Source organism: Oryctolagus cuniculus, chromosome X (assembly GCF_964237555.1).
Source record: "Oryctolagus cuniculus chromosome X, mOryCun1.1, whole genome shotgun sequence".
In the NCBI taxonomy this organism is placed as follows: Eukaryota; Metazoa; Chordata; class Mammalia; order Lagomorpha; family Leporidae; genus Oryctolagus; species Oryctolagus cuniculus.
Window position 1 is genome coordinate 29,047,024 of NC_091453.1, and position 17,213 is coordinate 29,064,236.

Here is a 17,213-nt window from a genome sequence, read left to right on the forward strand (position 1 = left end):
TATATTCATGAATGAGATTATCTTTTAATTATAATTATTTGCATTGCCTACAAATGGTTTTGGACATCAAGGTTTTACCAGACATGAGGCTTGAAAAACAATACCCCAAAGTATAACACTTAGGCATGCTGAATACTTTAAACTGAAGGACATAGGAAGGGCCACAGAAGCAATGTCTCTCACTTTCTCCTGCTCTTCTTTATCTAGCTTCCCTTTCTCCCCCAAGTCAGGCCATAGAAACATGAATCCCTCTTATCTGAGGCAGTTCAAAGAAAGTGGAATCATCTCCATTAAAGCCAGCCATACAACCTAGAAATATTACTCTAATCTTCCCTACCTTTCCATGTAAGGGCTGGAAATCAAGAAATTCTCTACCCTACTTTATGGTATGGTAGATCGTAAGACTCCCACTCCAGAAGGTGGTTGCAAGAAGTCATGTCACGTAGGTTAAGAAGAAGCCACACAGATAGGACTTCATGGGTTTCCAATCTGAGGCTATTACAATTAGGTCACATTCTTTTTTTCTTAAAGATTTCTTTCTTTCTTTGAAATACAGTGTGACACAGAGAGAGATAGAGATCGTCCATCTAGTGGTTCATTTCCCCACATGGCTGTCCAGGTTGAAGCCAGGAGCCAAGAACTATAGGTGGCAGGGACCCAAGTATTTGGGCCATTATCTGCTGCTTTTCCAGGCATATTATAAGGAAGCTGGATCAGAAGCGGAGCAGGTGAGAAGCTGAACTGGCATTCTGATAATGGGATGCCGGCATCACAAGCATTGGCTTAACCCACTGTGTCATAACCCCAGCCCCAGGTCATACTCCTTTTTGTCTAATCACATATCTATATAGTTGTCTATCCTTCATCAAACCTAAATATTTAAATGGACAGTTTTCCCTGGATCTTTGGGTTTTCATTTTTTACATATTTATTTAATAATTATATGTATGGTCTATAGTATGATACTTCAATACATGTATACAGTGTGTACTGATCAAAACAGGATAATCAACATTTCCCCTTTTTTAATATTAATATATGAATGAAGGCTTGAAATGTCTTTCTTCTACTGTTTGGTACAGTATCTACCAGGTTGTAAACTATAGTCTCCCTACTATGATGTTGTAACTCTAGGAATTTATTCCTTCAATGTAACTCTGATTTGGTACCCCTCATTGAAATCTCCTATATTCCCCCTCATCCAGGCTCTAGTAATCAACAGTCTGTTTTGTTTTGTTTTTTTAATTTTAGCTCTTACATATAGGGGAGAACACGCAATATTTGTCTTTCTGTGTCTGGCTTATTTCACTTAACAAGATGTCCTCCAGTTCCATCTATTTTGCTGCAAATAACAGGACTTCGGCTAGCGCCGTGGTTCACTAGGCTAATCCTCCGCCTGCAGTGCCGGCACACCGGGTTCTAGTCCCGGTCGGGGCGCCAGATTCTGTCCCAGTTGCCCCTCTTCCAGGCCAGCTCTCTGCTGTGGCTCGGGAGTGCAGTGGAGGATGGTCCAAGTCCTTGAGCTCTGCACCCGCATGGGAGACCAGGAGAAGCACCTGGCTCCTGGCTTCGGATCAGCGCAGTGCACCGGCTGCAGTGTGCTGGCCGCAGCGGCCCTTGGAGGCTGAACCAATGGCAAAGGAAGACCTTTCTCTCTGTCTCTCTCTCTCACTGTCCACTCTGCCTGTCAAAAACAAACAAACAAACAGGACTTCATTCTTTTCAAGTCTGAATAGCATTTCGTTGAGTATATACAACACATTTTTTTATCCATTCATCTGATGATGGACACCTTGATTGATTCCATACCTTGGCTATTGTGAACAGTGCTGATATAAACATAGGTGGAACAGGTATCACTTTGATATAATATGTTCATGTCTTTGGGGTGTATACCCAGTGGTGGGATTAGTGGATCATATAGCAGTTCTAATTCTAGTTTTAAAAGAAATCTTCATCCTGTTTTTTCATTGTGGCTATACTAGTTTTCATTCCCACCAACAGTAAGAGTTTCCTATTCTCTGCATCCTTACTAGCATTTGTTACTATCTGTCTTTTTGATAATAGCCATTCTAACAGGGGTGAGGTGATATTTGTAGTTTTGATTTGCATTTTCCTAATAGATAGTGATATTGCACATTTATTCATATATTTGTTATTATTTATTTTGCAAACTGTTTATTCAGGTCCTTTGTGCACTTCTTAACTGGATGGATTTGTTGTTTTTTTGTTGTTGAGTGGTAGTATTTACAGCTGTTAATAAATATTCCAGTTCTCCTCCTTTCAGGCTTCTGATAGCACTGCAACTGTCCCCGAGTCCTCAAAGTTAGATGTGATTCTCTACCTTGCCTGGGCCAATGAAATATGAACGGAAGCAACAAGTGTTGTTCAATCAGCAACATTTAATAACCAATGTAAGACTGCAGAATTTTTCTTCTCTGAATAAATGGGAGTCTTAGCTTGAGTCTCTGAGCGATATGAGGGACAGAGGTTACAAATGAGAAATTTATGCTGTGTTAAACCTCTGAGATTTTGGAACTGCTATAACTTCAACTTATAATGTCATACTTAGCCTAAACCAGCTGATTCTATATTTTCCACAAGAATTTATATAGCTTAGCTAGATTTTCCAATTTTGGTTGTAAAAATACCCATAAGTTCCTTTTACCTTTTAATGCCCATACATTAGGTAGGTAGTGTTTTTTCATTCCTCATATTATTTGTGTCTTTCATCATTTTTCCCATTTTTTTTAGTGCAAAGTTTCTCAAATGTACTAGCCTTTTCAAAGGACCAACTTCTATTATTGATCATATTTATATCATGGTTGTCTTCTCCATCTTTTAAATTTCTTCTCTACATCATTGCACTCTTAAGTTCTTTAGGTTTATTTGGCTTTTTACTAACCTCCTGAAATCATCATTTAGATATTTAATTTTCTACCTTTGTCTTTTCTACCCTAGGGTTACAACTCTTTTTTTTTAGTACTTCTTAAGTAGACCACAGTAAGTTTGATATTACCAAGGTCTCATCCTCATTTAAACCAACATATTTTCTTTTCTTAAAAAAGACTTCCTTGAAAGGCAAAGGGAGGGAGGGAGAGAGGGAGAGAGAAAGAGAGAAAGAGAGAAAGAGAGAAAGAGAGAAAGAGAGAAAGAGAGAGAGGGAGAGAGAGAGAGAGAGAGAGAGAGAAATTGAGGGACCTTCCATCTGCTAGTTCACTCCCCAGATGGCTACAACAGCCAGGCTGGACCAGGCTGAAGCCAGGAGCTTCTTCCAGGTCTCTTACATGGATGAAGGGCCCCAAGCACTTGGGCCATCTTCCACTGCCTCTCAGGCACATTATCAGGGAGCTGGATCAGAACCATTGCATCAATATTTTAACCAGTGCTCCAATATGGGATGCTGGCATCAAAAGCAGTGGCTGAACTTGCTGTACCACAACACCAGCCCTGGTTCAGTCTTTCTTCTTGGTACAATTATTTGAGGCCATGAGTTTACAGTACAAAGAAGTTTCTTATCATACTTTTATACTTGGGGAGATCTTGGACTTCATTTTCCCTAAGTCCTACTAGGATGTAGTCTGCTATACTTGGCCAATGTCCTCAGGACATCATTGACTATAGCGTTTTTCTATCCCTCTGTCTTTCTGTGTCACTTGGATTTTGTCCTGATAGTTTCCTACATGTCAGTTATTTAATACTTTTTATGAATTCTAAACTTTGTATTTTAAAATATTTTTAGCAAGATGGTGAGTCTTAATTCCTGACCGGCTACATTATCCTGATCTCCTATTTATACTAAGGAGAGTGTGACTTGGAAACCCTGACTTTTATTATGATGATTACTTCTGAGAATACTTCTAGATAAGTATAATTTTGAAGCTACCTTTCATCTTCGTATTATTTGGGAGATAGGACAGTGGCTAGGTATTTGGATAATGATCTGTTTGTTAGTGACAGTGTCAGAGCTCAGAATGTATACCCTATAGTATGGCACCTGGGCAATTTTTAGTACTTTGAACTGAATGAGAACAGGAGGGCTACAGAAGCAAAAAAATCTCTCTGATCTTCCCCTATTTCCCTTTTCTCCCCGCAAAGTGGGTCATGGAAACTAGAATTCCTCTCCCACAAAGCAAACCATAGAACCTATGAAATTTACTCTTTGACCTCCTCCCTTCTCCCCTGAAGACCCTCATATGGTAGGTGTCATGCCTCCTATCCAGAGAGAAGGAATGTCATACAGAGACAGAGAAGAGTATCTGATCAGACAGGCCTTACTGTGTTCACCCAGGTTTATTACCATTAGACCACTCCCTTTTTATTCAATATTTCTACATGACTTTGCAGTCTTCCTCAAACATAAGCACAAAATACTAAGCTTTCCTTGGGTTTTTGAGTTTTCATTTCTGAACACCCCTATGCCATATAAAACTTTTATAAAATAAAAGCTTTTGTCTTGCAAATCTATCTTATGTTATAGGAATGTCAGCACTGAACCTAGCAATGGATAAGGAAAAGATAGTACTTTTTATCCTGTACGGTTATGATGTATTTGTACAAAATTTGACCCAGAGAAACAGTTCTGTTGATTTCATACTGATAAAATTTATCAAACATTTCATATTAGTATTATATGTGCTTTTCAATTTAGGATTGTACAATTGGGTCCTAACTATTTTAAGGGTAGGGACCAGGACCATTTTGTTCCTGGAATCCTCACAGAGTACTGTCACAGAGCAGTAGTTGACAGATATTAAATGAGTAAATTAATGAAATTGGTGAAGTATCCCATAATGTATTTTCTGTTGCCTCTATCAGCTATCATTAGGGTGTTCTTTTTTATTTTTTTCTATTATTGTGGCAAACTTTTAAAATCTGTCTAAAAATCTTACTGTCTGCTAATAAAATCTAAGTGTTATTTGGGGCACTAGGATAAAGAGGATAAACCCTTAAAACTTCTCAGAAGAACAGAATAAAAAGTAGAAGTATGTTGGTATCCTTTGTAATTCTGAATAGTCAAGGAACTCCAGCAAGGAGATTTGACTGCTGCAAGGAAGATTTCCTGTTTCCACCTCCCTTTGAATAGGACAATACCTGAAAAGCCTGTATGAATGAAAGGAAGAAAAATCTTAGGAAATGTGCTATTTCAGTGTTTCTTCCGTGATGAGGCACATATAAGAATCTTAACAATCTGCACTATATATGCAAAATACATGCATTCAGCAAAGGAACAGCAGCCATTTGGCTTCCCTGGGGATATGTACAAGAACTAATTTGCATCCCAGAGAACATGTGAACTCAGGAGGGATGATCTCTGTCCATGAAAAACTCTAAGTACGAGAGTCAGAGAAGGAAAAGATTTTCTGCTGGGAAGTGAGTGCATGGGGACAGTGGAATGGTGGTGTATATATTGACATGTTGATATACTGAGGTTTTGTATTTTTTTAAAGATTTATTTTATTTATTTGAAAGAGTCACAGAGAGAGAGGTCTTCCATCTGCTGGTTCACTCCCCAGATGGCCTCAAGGGCCGGAGCTGTGCCCATCTGAAGCCAGGAGCCAGGAGCTTCTTCCAAGTCTCCCACGTGGGTGCAGGCGCCCAAGGACTTGGGCCATCTTCTATTGCTTTCCCAGGCCATAGCAGAGAGATGGATTGGAAGAGGAGCAGCCGGGACTAGATTCAATGCCCATATGGGATGCCCGCACCTCAGGCCAGGGCATTAACCCGCTGCACCACAGCGCTGGCCCCGAGGTCTTGTATTTTATAAAAACGTATTCTCTCTTCCTTGACTGCCCTTTGACAAATCTCCAGTGCTTGGAAAATTATTTAAGTTTATGAATATGTAACAATTTTGTATCATACTACTTCTAAAATTCCAAGCAAGTCAATTTAAAGAGGTCTCTCAAAGATACTTGTAGAAGAAAAAATCAGGACTAGGTAATCACTGTTTAACAGAACACATCAAGAATATAAGCAAATGAACATTAGTAAATTTCTGGTTAAAGATCTTTACCCTCCTGACTGATGAACTGATATGGAAAGGTAAGATGAAAAACTTCCCAGCAGCTGTGAATCTCATTTAGCTTTATCAGATAATTATCCAAGCATTTTATTAGCAACGCTAATTATTTTCCAAAAGAATTTGAAGTGTGTTAAAACGTTTTTATTAGACCATGTCTGGGTATATTTTTTCTTTCTCAGATCCCAACTTTGACCCGAACTACCTTAAAAGATCTGTTTTGTTAGAAAAGGACTACTCGTATTTCTGTGCTAAATGCATTAAGTTTCTTGATCAAACATATTTTGTATTTAATACAGAGAGTAAAAATGCAGAATAGGCCAAATTAATACAATACCACTCTCTCAGTAGACAAAGCTAGCAAGTTACATATACATACATAAGCCACATATACATACATATATCTACCTTTTGAAGATCTACATTTTGAAGATTCCTTATATATGTATATTAAAGTGAACATGAATTCACATTGATATTTCTAACTCTAATCAAACACTATGAGTCTTATTAGAGCCTTACTCTTTTCCTTATTTCTAACTTCTTTCTCTGAGAGTGAGAAATCTGGCTCTCATTATCAACTACATACTTTACCTGAAAAGGCCAGATAGTAAATATTTAAGATTTGTGGTCCATAGAGTCTCTACTCCAAGTTCTTAGCTGTGAATTTCTTATCATATTCAGGAGTCAAAATTAAAAAAAAAATCAGCCATTTAAAAATGAAAAAATTCTTCATGGACTGTATAAAAATAAGCTAAATTTGGCTCATGGTCCATATTATGTTGACCTGTCTTCTACAATACATCGATTTCTTCACTGTAATGTTCATGTATAGTAGTTTCAGAATTTGTAATCCATATTCCCTAAGTACATTTAGCAATTAAATCATCGTGTTTGTAAATATAAATTTTTCCTTTATCGTTACAGTCAAATCACTATTTTCCAAAGTTATTAAATCATCTTTTTTCCCCACTCCCATAAGTGTGATAATGTTGATGGGGTTCAGGACACACAACCTCAAATATGGAACCTTGACATCTGAGGAAGCATCAGAAGCAGGAAGGTCTCTCAAAACTTCCCCCTGACCTTCTCCCTGAAGCAGGCTAGTGGTTAACAAGCCCACATTCCACATTAAAGTGCCTGGGCTCAGTTCCCACTTCTACCTCCTAACTCAAGCTTCCTGCCAATGCAGACGCTGAGAGGCAGCAGTGATGGTTCAAATGGTTGGGTTCCTGTCACCCATGTGGGAGACCTGGATTGCATTCCCAGTTGCCAGCTTCAACTCAGCCCTGGCTGTTGCAGGCCTTTAGGGCGTGAACCAGCAGATGGTAGCTCGCACTCTCTTTCCCTCTGCCTCTCAATTTTTTTAAAAAAAGTTAAAGCAAAAACCTAGGGAATATTTTCTGAGCTTCTGCTGAAATAGTTCTTAATACTTCATTCATCATGTATCCCCTATATACCCAGAGGAAAGGAATATAATTCTCTCTGAAGACACAGGGACAAACTGAAGAATCTAACATGAGTAGAACGGTATGCTTCCTCATGGGGCCATTTCTGGCAGTATTAGAGGTTGGGATATATATTTTCTATGCTGTTTGATGGGGCAACTATTTTCTAAATATTTTCTATCTTTCCAGGCTGCCCCTTTCCTCGTCTTTAGACTAGAGTAAGCAGGCTTTTCTTGGGGCTTCTGTCTTTGCCCCTTGGTGTTTTTGGATTGCTGGCTTCTCCAGCATCTAGTCTGGGAAATATGAGTCATACAAAAATTTCATCACTGCCTCATTCCATTTGTCTTGAAGTCTCTGACTGATGTGACTTCATTCTACCTTTCAGAGCATTCTTATGTCTGTTTTCTATGAAATGTCCAGCGTTTCTGGTTATATTTAGTGGAAGGAATAGAGAAAAGTGTATCTCTGATCTTCCCAAAGTAGAAGCCCAACTGAGTATTTCTAAAGTTAATACTTTTTATTTGAGAAGCAAAAAGACAGAGACAGAGAGGAAGAGAGATCTCCCATCTGCTGGTTAATTCCTCAAATACCCAGAAATTATTAATTCAATCTACATTCCCCACTTGGGTGGCAGGAACCCAAGCACTTGAGCTGGCTCCCAGGGTATGCATGAGCAGGAAGCAGAACTGGGTGCAGGGCCAGGACTCAAATCCAAGCTCTCTGACATGGGATGTGGGCATATCTTAATGGCTGAACTAAAAGCCCCTCCCCCAATTGAATAGTTTTTGATTCCATTTTTCTCTATTTCTAAAAATTAGTTTTTAATCTTTAGATTTTTTTCAGTTAACAGATTCAATATAATTCATAGATACAATTCTAAGACTATAATGATATTCCTTTCTTCTCTCCCTCTCTCCCCTCCTGCCTTCATTCCATTCCTTCCTTCCTTCATTTGGTTCTGAGATAACAAACTTTTAATTTACATTACAGTCAAAAGCTTAGTGTTCCATTTAATAATGAGTTTAACAAGTAATGAAAGGCAAAATCAAATACTGTATAGCCTTGCAGTGGATTGTCATTCAGTGACAAAAAGGAGAAAACTAGTGATCTATGATATCTGGATGAACTTGGAAAACATGCTAAATGAAACAGGCTAGGTATAAAAGACCATGTATGAAGGTACATTAAAAAGATTGTGGAAAATGGAATGGAAAGATAACTTTATTTTGGTTCAACTAGGACCTTTTGACTTTTTACTTGTTATATGTTTGTGCTGTTTTTCGGGCTACTATGAAAAATGCTATTATGAACATTTGTGCTTAAGTTTTTACGTAGATATATGTTCTCTTTTTTTTTAATTTGAGAGGTAGAGTTATAGACAGTGAGAGATAGAGACAGAGAGAAGTATGTTCTCATTTTTTTGTGTATTTACATAGGAAAATAATTGCTGCATCATAAGGGAACTCTGCTTTGGACACTTTGAAGAACTTTTGTTTTCCAAAGTGGCTGTATCATTTTACATACTCAACAGCAATGTACTGTTGCAGTTGATTTCTCAACAATGTTGCAGTGGATTCATTTCTGAGAGGAGGAGCATGGTGGGGGCAAGAGGTGCGGAGTCACCACACAGACCCCGGGAGTCGGGTGAAAGCGGGCTTGAGGCAAGCAGCCCGCAGACTCGTTTATTTCAGTTGGTACAACATCTTATATAGCCAAGACCAGCCAATTCGGTCAAGGGGCGGTCTATGCCCCAACCAATCACAGCCTGTTGCCAGGCAGTTCCCAAAGCCATCCAAACACAGCCCGTTGCCAGGCAGGCTCCATTGCCAGGTGGGATTCAAAGCCATCCAATCACAGCCTGTTGCCAGGCAGGCCCCGTTGCCAGGTGGGATTCAAAGCCATCCCTGAATAACTGACGCTCACTTGCCAGCGGCCACCTTGGCATGGCCTTCTCATTCCACCACAATGTACAAAGTTTCCCAATTTGTAAACATCCTCTTCTAGATGAGTAGTACCTTTTTTTATAGACATCTTAGTGGGTATAAAAAGGTTCCAATTTGCATTTTCCTAATGATTAATAATGTTGAAGATCTTTTCATGTATTTATTGTATAAATTCTTGGAAAACTGTATGCTCATATCATTTGTGTATTTTTAAATGGAATTATTTGTCTTTTTAATAAAGATTTATCTATTTGAAAGGCAGAGTTGGAGAGAGAGAGAGAGAGAGAGAGAGAGAGAGAGAGAGAGAATATGCTGGTTCACTCCAGAAATTACCTCAATGGTTGGTGTTCTGCCAGGCCAAAGACAGGAGCCAGGAACTCCATCTATCCAGTTCTCCTACATGGGTGGCAGGGTCCTAAGTACTTAGGTTATCTTCTTCTGCTTTTCTAGTCACAATAGCAGGGAGCTGGATCACAAGTGGAGCAGCCAGGACGTGGACCAGCAGCCATATGGGATGTTTAACCTGCAGCACCACAATGCTGGCCCCAAGTTATTTGCATTTTTATAACTGATGGTAAGTATACTTTATACATTCTGGATGAAAATTTATTATCAGATATGTAATTTGAAAATCTTTTCTCCCATTTGTGAGTCTTTTCATTTCCTTGATGTTCTTTAAGTTTTTTAAAAATATTTATTCATTTTATTCATTTGAGAGACACACAGGATGAAGGGGTCTTCCATCTGCTGGTTCACTCCCCAAATGCCTACAACAGGCAGGACTTGGCAGGCTGAAGCCAAGAGCGTAGAGCTCAACCTACATCTCCCACATGGGTTGCAGGGGCCCAACTGCTTATCAACTGCTGCCTCCTAGGGTATGCATTAATAGGAAGCCAGAAGCAGAAGCCAGTGCCAGGGATCAAGCTCAGGCACTCTGACATAGGATGCAAGAATCTCAACAGCAGAGTGTTAACAATTGCACTAAATACCTGTTCCTAATTGTCTTACTTAAAGCACAAAGGTTTATATTTTGACAATGTCAGTTTTATCTATGTTTCCTTCTGTTGGATGTGCTTTTGTTATATCAAAGAAGTCTTTGTGTAACCCAAGGTTATGAAGATTTATTTCAATATTTCCTTTTAAAAGTTTTATAGTGTTAGTGCTTAATTTAGGTTTATGATCAATTTTGATTGGTTAATTTTTGTTAGGAGTAAGGAGGATGTCCTTCTTTCTTTTACATGTAGATATCCAATCATCCTAGCAATATTTATTGAAAACTATTCCCCCCCATTGTATTATCTTGGAAACTTTGTAAAAATCAATTGACCATAAACATGAGGGTATATTTCTAGACCCGCAATTCTATTTAGTGGATCTGTATATATATCTTTTTGCCAGTACAACACTGTCTTTTGTTGTTCTATATTAAGTTTTGGAATCACAAAATATGTCTATACCAACACTGGTATTCTTTTTCAAGATTGTTTTTGGCTATGCTAGTCTCCCTCAATTTCCTATACATTTTATGATCAGCTCTTCAGGTTTTTTTTAGATTTATTTTATTTGAAAGACAGAGTCACAGAGAGGGAGAGACAGAGGCAGAGAGGTCAGTCTTCCACCTGCTGGTTCACTCCCAAAATGGCCACAATGGCCAGGCCAAAGCCAGGAATTTCCTGAAGTTCTCTCATGTGGGTTCAGGGACCCAGGCACTTGGACCATCCTCTGCTGTCTTCCTTGGTGCATTAGCAGGGAGCTGGATCAGAAGTAGAGTAGCCAAGACTTAAACCGGCACCCATAAGGGATGCTGGCACTGCAGGCGGCAGCCTACCCACTATGCCACAGAACCGGCCTCAACGCTTCAGTTTTTGCAAAGAAGTCAGCTCAGACTTTGTGATTGTATAGAATCTATACATCAATTTGGGAAGTATTTATATGCTAATTATATTAATACTTTTTATCCAAGAACATGGATGTCTATTCATTTAGGTCTCCTTTAATTTCTTTCAACAATGCTTTGTAATTTTTTTTTTTATTTTTTGAAAGAGGATGGGATTCCTATCCATGATTTTTTTTTATTTGACAGATAGAGTTAGTGAGATAGAGAGACAAAGGTCTTCCTTCCGTTGGTTCACTCCCCAAATGGCCACTACGGCTGGCCCTGTGCCTATCCAAAGCCAGGAGCCAGGTGCTTCTTTCTGGTCTCCCACGCGGGTGCAGGCGCCCAAGCACTTGGGTCATCCTCCACTGCCTTCTAGGGCCACAGCAGAGAGCTGGACTGGAAGAGGAGCAGCCAGGACTAGAACCCGGCACCCATATGGGATGCCGGCACCGCAGGCAGGGGATTAGTCAAGTGAGCCACGGCGCCAGCCCTTAATGCTTTGTCATTTTAATAATAACTTTTTTTGTATTTCCTTTTTTAAATTTATTTCTAAGTATATTGTTTTTTGGTCCTATGATAAACAGGAATATAATCTTATTTTCTTCCTTCTTTGCATGCTCAGTGATTTTTTGATTGTATATCATACATCGTGAATTTTACCTTGCTGGTTCTGGATATTTTTGTATTCCTATAAAATCTTCTTTAACATTTTTCTAGGATAAAGTTCCTTAGAAGCAGTTTGCTCATTTCAGTTCCTGCTTAAAGGCTTCTGTAGGTTGGTCTGGAACAGTGGTCAATTTAGAACTGTTACTGTTACTGAGATTAGACCTGTGTACTATATACAAAGAATAGCATGAATCCTGAGGTGGTAGCACTATTTCTGGCCCTGTAAGAACACTTTTCACTCTAATCCTTTCAATCATTTCTTTCCCTGTTCTCAGTTGATGTTCCCACACATATGTACTGATTAGATACTCAATGGGAAAACTTTTGCATTTCTCTGGAATTCATTCTCCTTGCAGCTCTAGCCTTTTTGCTGACCTCACCTGCCAACTCTAGGCCACTTTGTTCTCTTCAGATTCTCAGCGCCCTTGTGCCAACTCAGTGAGTCTGTGTGCTCTGCCTAGCATCCTCTCTCTGTGTTACAGCTTGGAAATTCTCTGAATGTGATTGACATGTTCTCTTGTATTCCTTTCTTTCTGTGGCAATTTTCTTGCAAATTGTTCTTTCATGTATTTTGTCAATTTTTTAGTTGTTTCAGGAAGGAGGGTGAATCAGGCCCTTGTAACTTTAACTTAGTTGGAAGAAAGAGTTCCTCTTTTTATATTTTTCCAATACTACTCTAAACAGTATGCTAATCATTGTAGAACTAAAAATAGTACAGGAAGGTCTAGTTTAGTCGGTATATAAGCAGGTATTTAAACTACAGTTTAAAGTACAGCTGGAACAATGATAGCCTGGTAAATTGAAAGTAAAAGAAGAAAAGGGTTTCATTATATACCCATTAATAAACAGATTAATAAGAACAAGGCCATAATGTTCTCAGAGCATTAGATTTTTGTGAATGATTTAACTCATGTCTACAAAATTACACTTTGTTCTACTGATACCTCTCAACAGTCAAGCTCCATAAAATCATCTGCTTCTGGGAAAAAAAAGCAGTCCAGGAAATTCTCTTAAGTTGCACTCTCAGGTTGTACTTCTTGGGTGTCAGAAATATAGAGATGATATCAGCATGCATCCATGAGTCAATTTCCTCAAAACTAATTACATCAAAAGTCAAGAGAATATGCTAAAGGCCTTTGTAAAAAACTCTTAAGGTATCCTTGATAATTCCTCCAGAAATCCTTGCGAAACTGCAACTTGAAACTTTGATTTCAGGTAAGCATGAAGTGAAAGAAAAAGAAATCCCTGACTGATGAGAAGATTGTCATTTTATTCCAAGAACTATATCAGAATGTAGAAAGAGTGAAACCTTGTATTTTGGAATACTTATGAAGGACATGACTCTCCCTCCAATATTTCATAATAACTTACTTTGTTAATATGCATATAAATGTAGCAGTTCCAAGATGGTGGAATAGGGAGGGTGCTTACTGATCTAGTCCAGGAGAAGATACTTTAATAAAAGTGGAGATAGTTTAGTCTCAGGGAAGAGTTAGGGGGGAAAAATAATGGCAGAGAAAACTCTTCCAAAATTAGAGGGACATGGTGGACCTACATGGATCAGCGCTGGGAAGTGAAGTGAGACAAAACCGCAGTAGCCCGAGACACTGGTGGGAAAGCAGTAGGAAGAGCCTAGAGGAAATGAGGATTGAAGCCCCATGGGGAAAAGTGCACCAGTGTAACTAGAGAAGAGAAAAAATAAAAGGGATGTTACAGATACGTTTCTCTCTCTCCAATCACCTTAAAAAGGCATTCAAGCCGATAGAGCAGGTGCCATTTTGGACATATGTAACAGCTGCGCCAGCTCATGTCTGTGCCTGGCAATCAGCTGAATGGAGAATCCTGACTCTGATGGGGAGAAAGAACAGGCAGCTAGGAACTTGTGACTGTGTGAAGCTTCTGAACTGAGACTGAAAAAAAAAAAACTAAACTAAACTAAGGGTGTGTGGGAGAACTCACTGTGTGGCTGAGACTTTGAGTAGTCTCGGTGGGAGATGCCACAAGCTCGGGTGGTCTTGGTTACTCGGTGAGAGACATTGCAGCGGAATCTGAGCTTACACTGAGGACTGCACAGATGCTTTGTGTGGTCCTTGGGACGCAACAGACAAATATTATACCCATTGGGGATAGCAGTAAAGCACTGATTACCATTGCGGAGAAGAGCTCAGCTGAGTGGAATTCCTTCCCTTATGATTAAAAAAAAAAACGAGAGAGATTTACCACATCAAACCTGGGTGTGTCACATTAGGCACGCCTTTAACCCTGAAGAACTGAACAGAGCTCTCTGGTCACACACACCACAAGCCTCTAGTGAATCAGTGAAGGCAGACAGTACACTTATCTACAGAGTCATAGTACAATGATAAAAGCTGCCACAGCAGGAAAAAAAAAGAAGAAAACAACAAGTATCTCAACAAATGCCGAACAACAAATGCAACAATCCAAGAAACAAGAATAAGGAAGACAATGTGACACTCCCAAAAAACATGACACTTCAATACAAGATTATGAAGACGATGAGATAGAAGAAATGCAAGAAATGGAACTCAAAAAAATGATGATAAGAATACTTAGAAGTAATCAAAAGCAAACACATGAACTACTGAAATCCATGTAGGACATGACAGAAAATCTCTCTCATAAAAATGAAATCTTCAGAAGGAATCAAAATGAAATGAAGAATTCAATAGAACAAATAAAAATGCAGTTGAGAGCCTTAAAAACAGATTAAGTGAGGCAGAAGAGAGAATATCAGCCTTAGAAGACAGAGCACAGGAAAGGATACAGTCAAACCAAAGAAAAGAAGAGGAAATTAGAAATCTAAAAAAATATTGTTGGGAATCTACAGGATACTATTAAAAAACCCAACATTCAGGTTCTAGGAGTTCCTGAAGGCATGGAGAGAGAGAAAGGATTAGAAGGCCTTTTTAGTGAGATACTAGCAGAAAACTTCCCGGGTTTGGAGAAGGAAAGAGATGTCCAAGTACAGGAAGCACACAGAGCTCCCAATAAGACATGACCAGAAATGATCCTCACCACAACACATTGTAATCAAACTAACCACAGTGAAACATTAAGAAAAGATTCTAAAATGTGCAAGAAAGAAACACCAGATTAATTTCAGAGGATCTCCAATCAGACTCACAGAAGACTTCTCATCAGAAACCCTACAGGCTAGGAGGGAATGGCAAGATATAGCCCAAGTATTAAGAGAGAAAAACTGCCAGCCCAGAATATTGTATCCTGCGAAGCTCCAATTTGTGAATGAAGGTGAAATAAAGACCATTCATAGCAAACAGAAATTGAATTTGTCACCACTTTTCCAGCCCTGCAAAAGATGCTTAAAGATGTGTTATACACAGAAACACAGAAACACGGTCATCAATATGAATGAAGGTAAAGGAAGAAAATCTTTCAGTAAAAAATCACAGGAAATTCAAAGTATAAATTAGAAATATCTTTGGAAAAATGGTAGGGCAAAGTCACTATTTATCAATAGACACATTGAATGTAAATGGCCTCAATTCCCCAGTTAAAGGACACAGACTGGCTGATTGGATTAAAAAACAATATTCATCTATCTGCTGCTTACATGAAACACATCTTTCCAACAAAGGTGCATGCAGACTGAAAGTGAAAGGTTGGAAAAAGATATTATATGCCAAAAAAAGAGCTGGCGTAGTCACATTAATATCTGACAAAATAGTCTTTAACACAAAAACTTTAAAAATAGACAAAGAAGGGCACTATAATGATTAAAGGATCAATTCAACAGGAAGATTTAACTGTTATAAACGTATATGCACCTAATTACAGGGCACTGGACTATTTAAAAGATATGTTAAGGGACTTAAAGGGATACTTGGACTCAAATACAATAGTATTGGGGGACTTCAATACTCCACTTTCAGCAATGGACAGATCAACCAGACAGAAAATCAACAAGGGAACAGCAGATTAATCGATACTATAGACCAATTGGACCTAACAGAATTTCTCATCCTACAGTTGCAGAATACACATTCTTCTCAGCAATGCATGGAACTTTCTCTAGGATTGACCACATATTGGGCCATAAAGCAAGTTTTAGCAAATTCAAAAAAAATCAAAATCATACCATGCATATTCTCAGGCTACAATGGAATAAAGCTGGAAATCAGCAACTCAGGAATCCCTACAGCATATGCAAACACATGGAGATTAACAACAAACTCCTGAATGAACAGTGGGTCACAGAAGATATGAAAAGAGAAGTCAAAAGCTTTCTGGAAGCAAATAAAGGTAACAATACAACATATCAAAACTTAGAGGATACAGTAAACGCAGTGTTAAGAGGAAAGTTTATAGCAATAGGTGCATGCATCAAGAAACTGGAAAGTTTCCAAATAAATGAGCTATCAATGCAACTCAAGGATCTAGAAAAACTACAGCAAATAGAACCAATAACTAGCAGAAGAGAAATAATTAAATTAGAGAAGAGATCAACAAAACTGAATCCAAAATCATTACAAAAGATCTGCAAAACAGATTTTTTTGAAAAAATAAACAAAATTGACATGCCATTGACCAAACTAAGCAAAATAGGAGAGAAAAAACCCAAATCAATAAAATTAAAGATGTAAAAGGGAATGTAACACCAGATACCACAGAAATAAAATGAGTCATCAGAAATTACTACAAAGAGTTGAATGCCAACAAATTGGGAAACCTAGAAGAAATGGATAGATTCCTGAACACATACAACCTTCCGAAATGGAGCCATGAAGACATAGAAAACCTAAACAGACCCATACCCAAATCAGAAATTGAATCAGTAATAAAGGCCCTCCCAAAAAAGAAAAGCCCAGGACAAGATGGATTCACTGCTTAATTCTACCAGACATTTACAGAACTAACTCCAATTTTTCTCAAACTATTAAGAACAATCAAAAAATAGGGAATTCTCCCAAATTCTTTCTATGAAGCAAGCCATCACCTTAATTCCTAAACCTGAAAAAGATGCAGCAGAGAAAGAGAATTACAGACCAATATCCCTGATGAACATAGACACAAAAATCCTCAATAAAATTCTGGCCAATATAATTCAACAACACATCAGAAAGATCATTCACAGGGACCAAGTGGGATTTATCCCGAGTTTGTAGGGATAGTTCAACATTCACAAATCAATCAATGTGATTCACCACATAAAAAATGCATAAAACCATATGATTATCTCAATAGATGCAGAGAAAGCATTTGATAAAAGATAACACCCT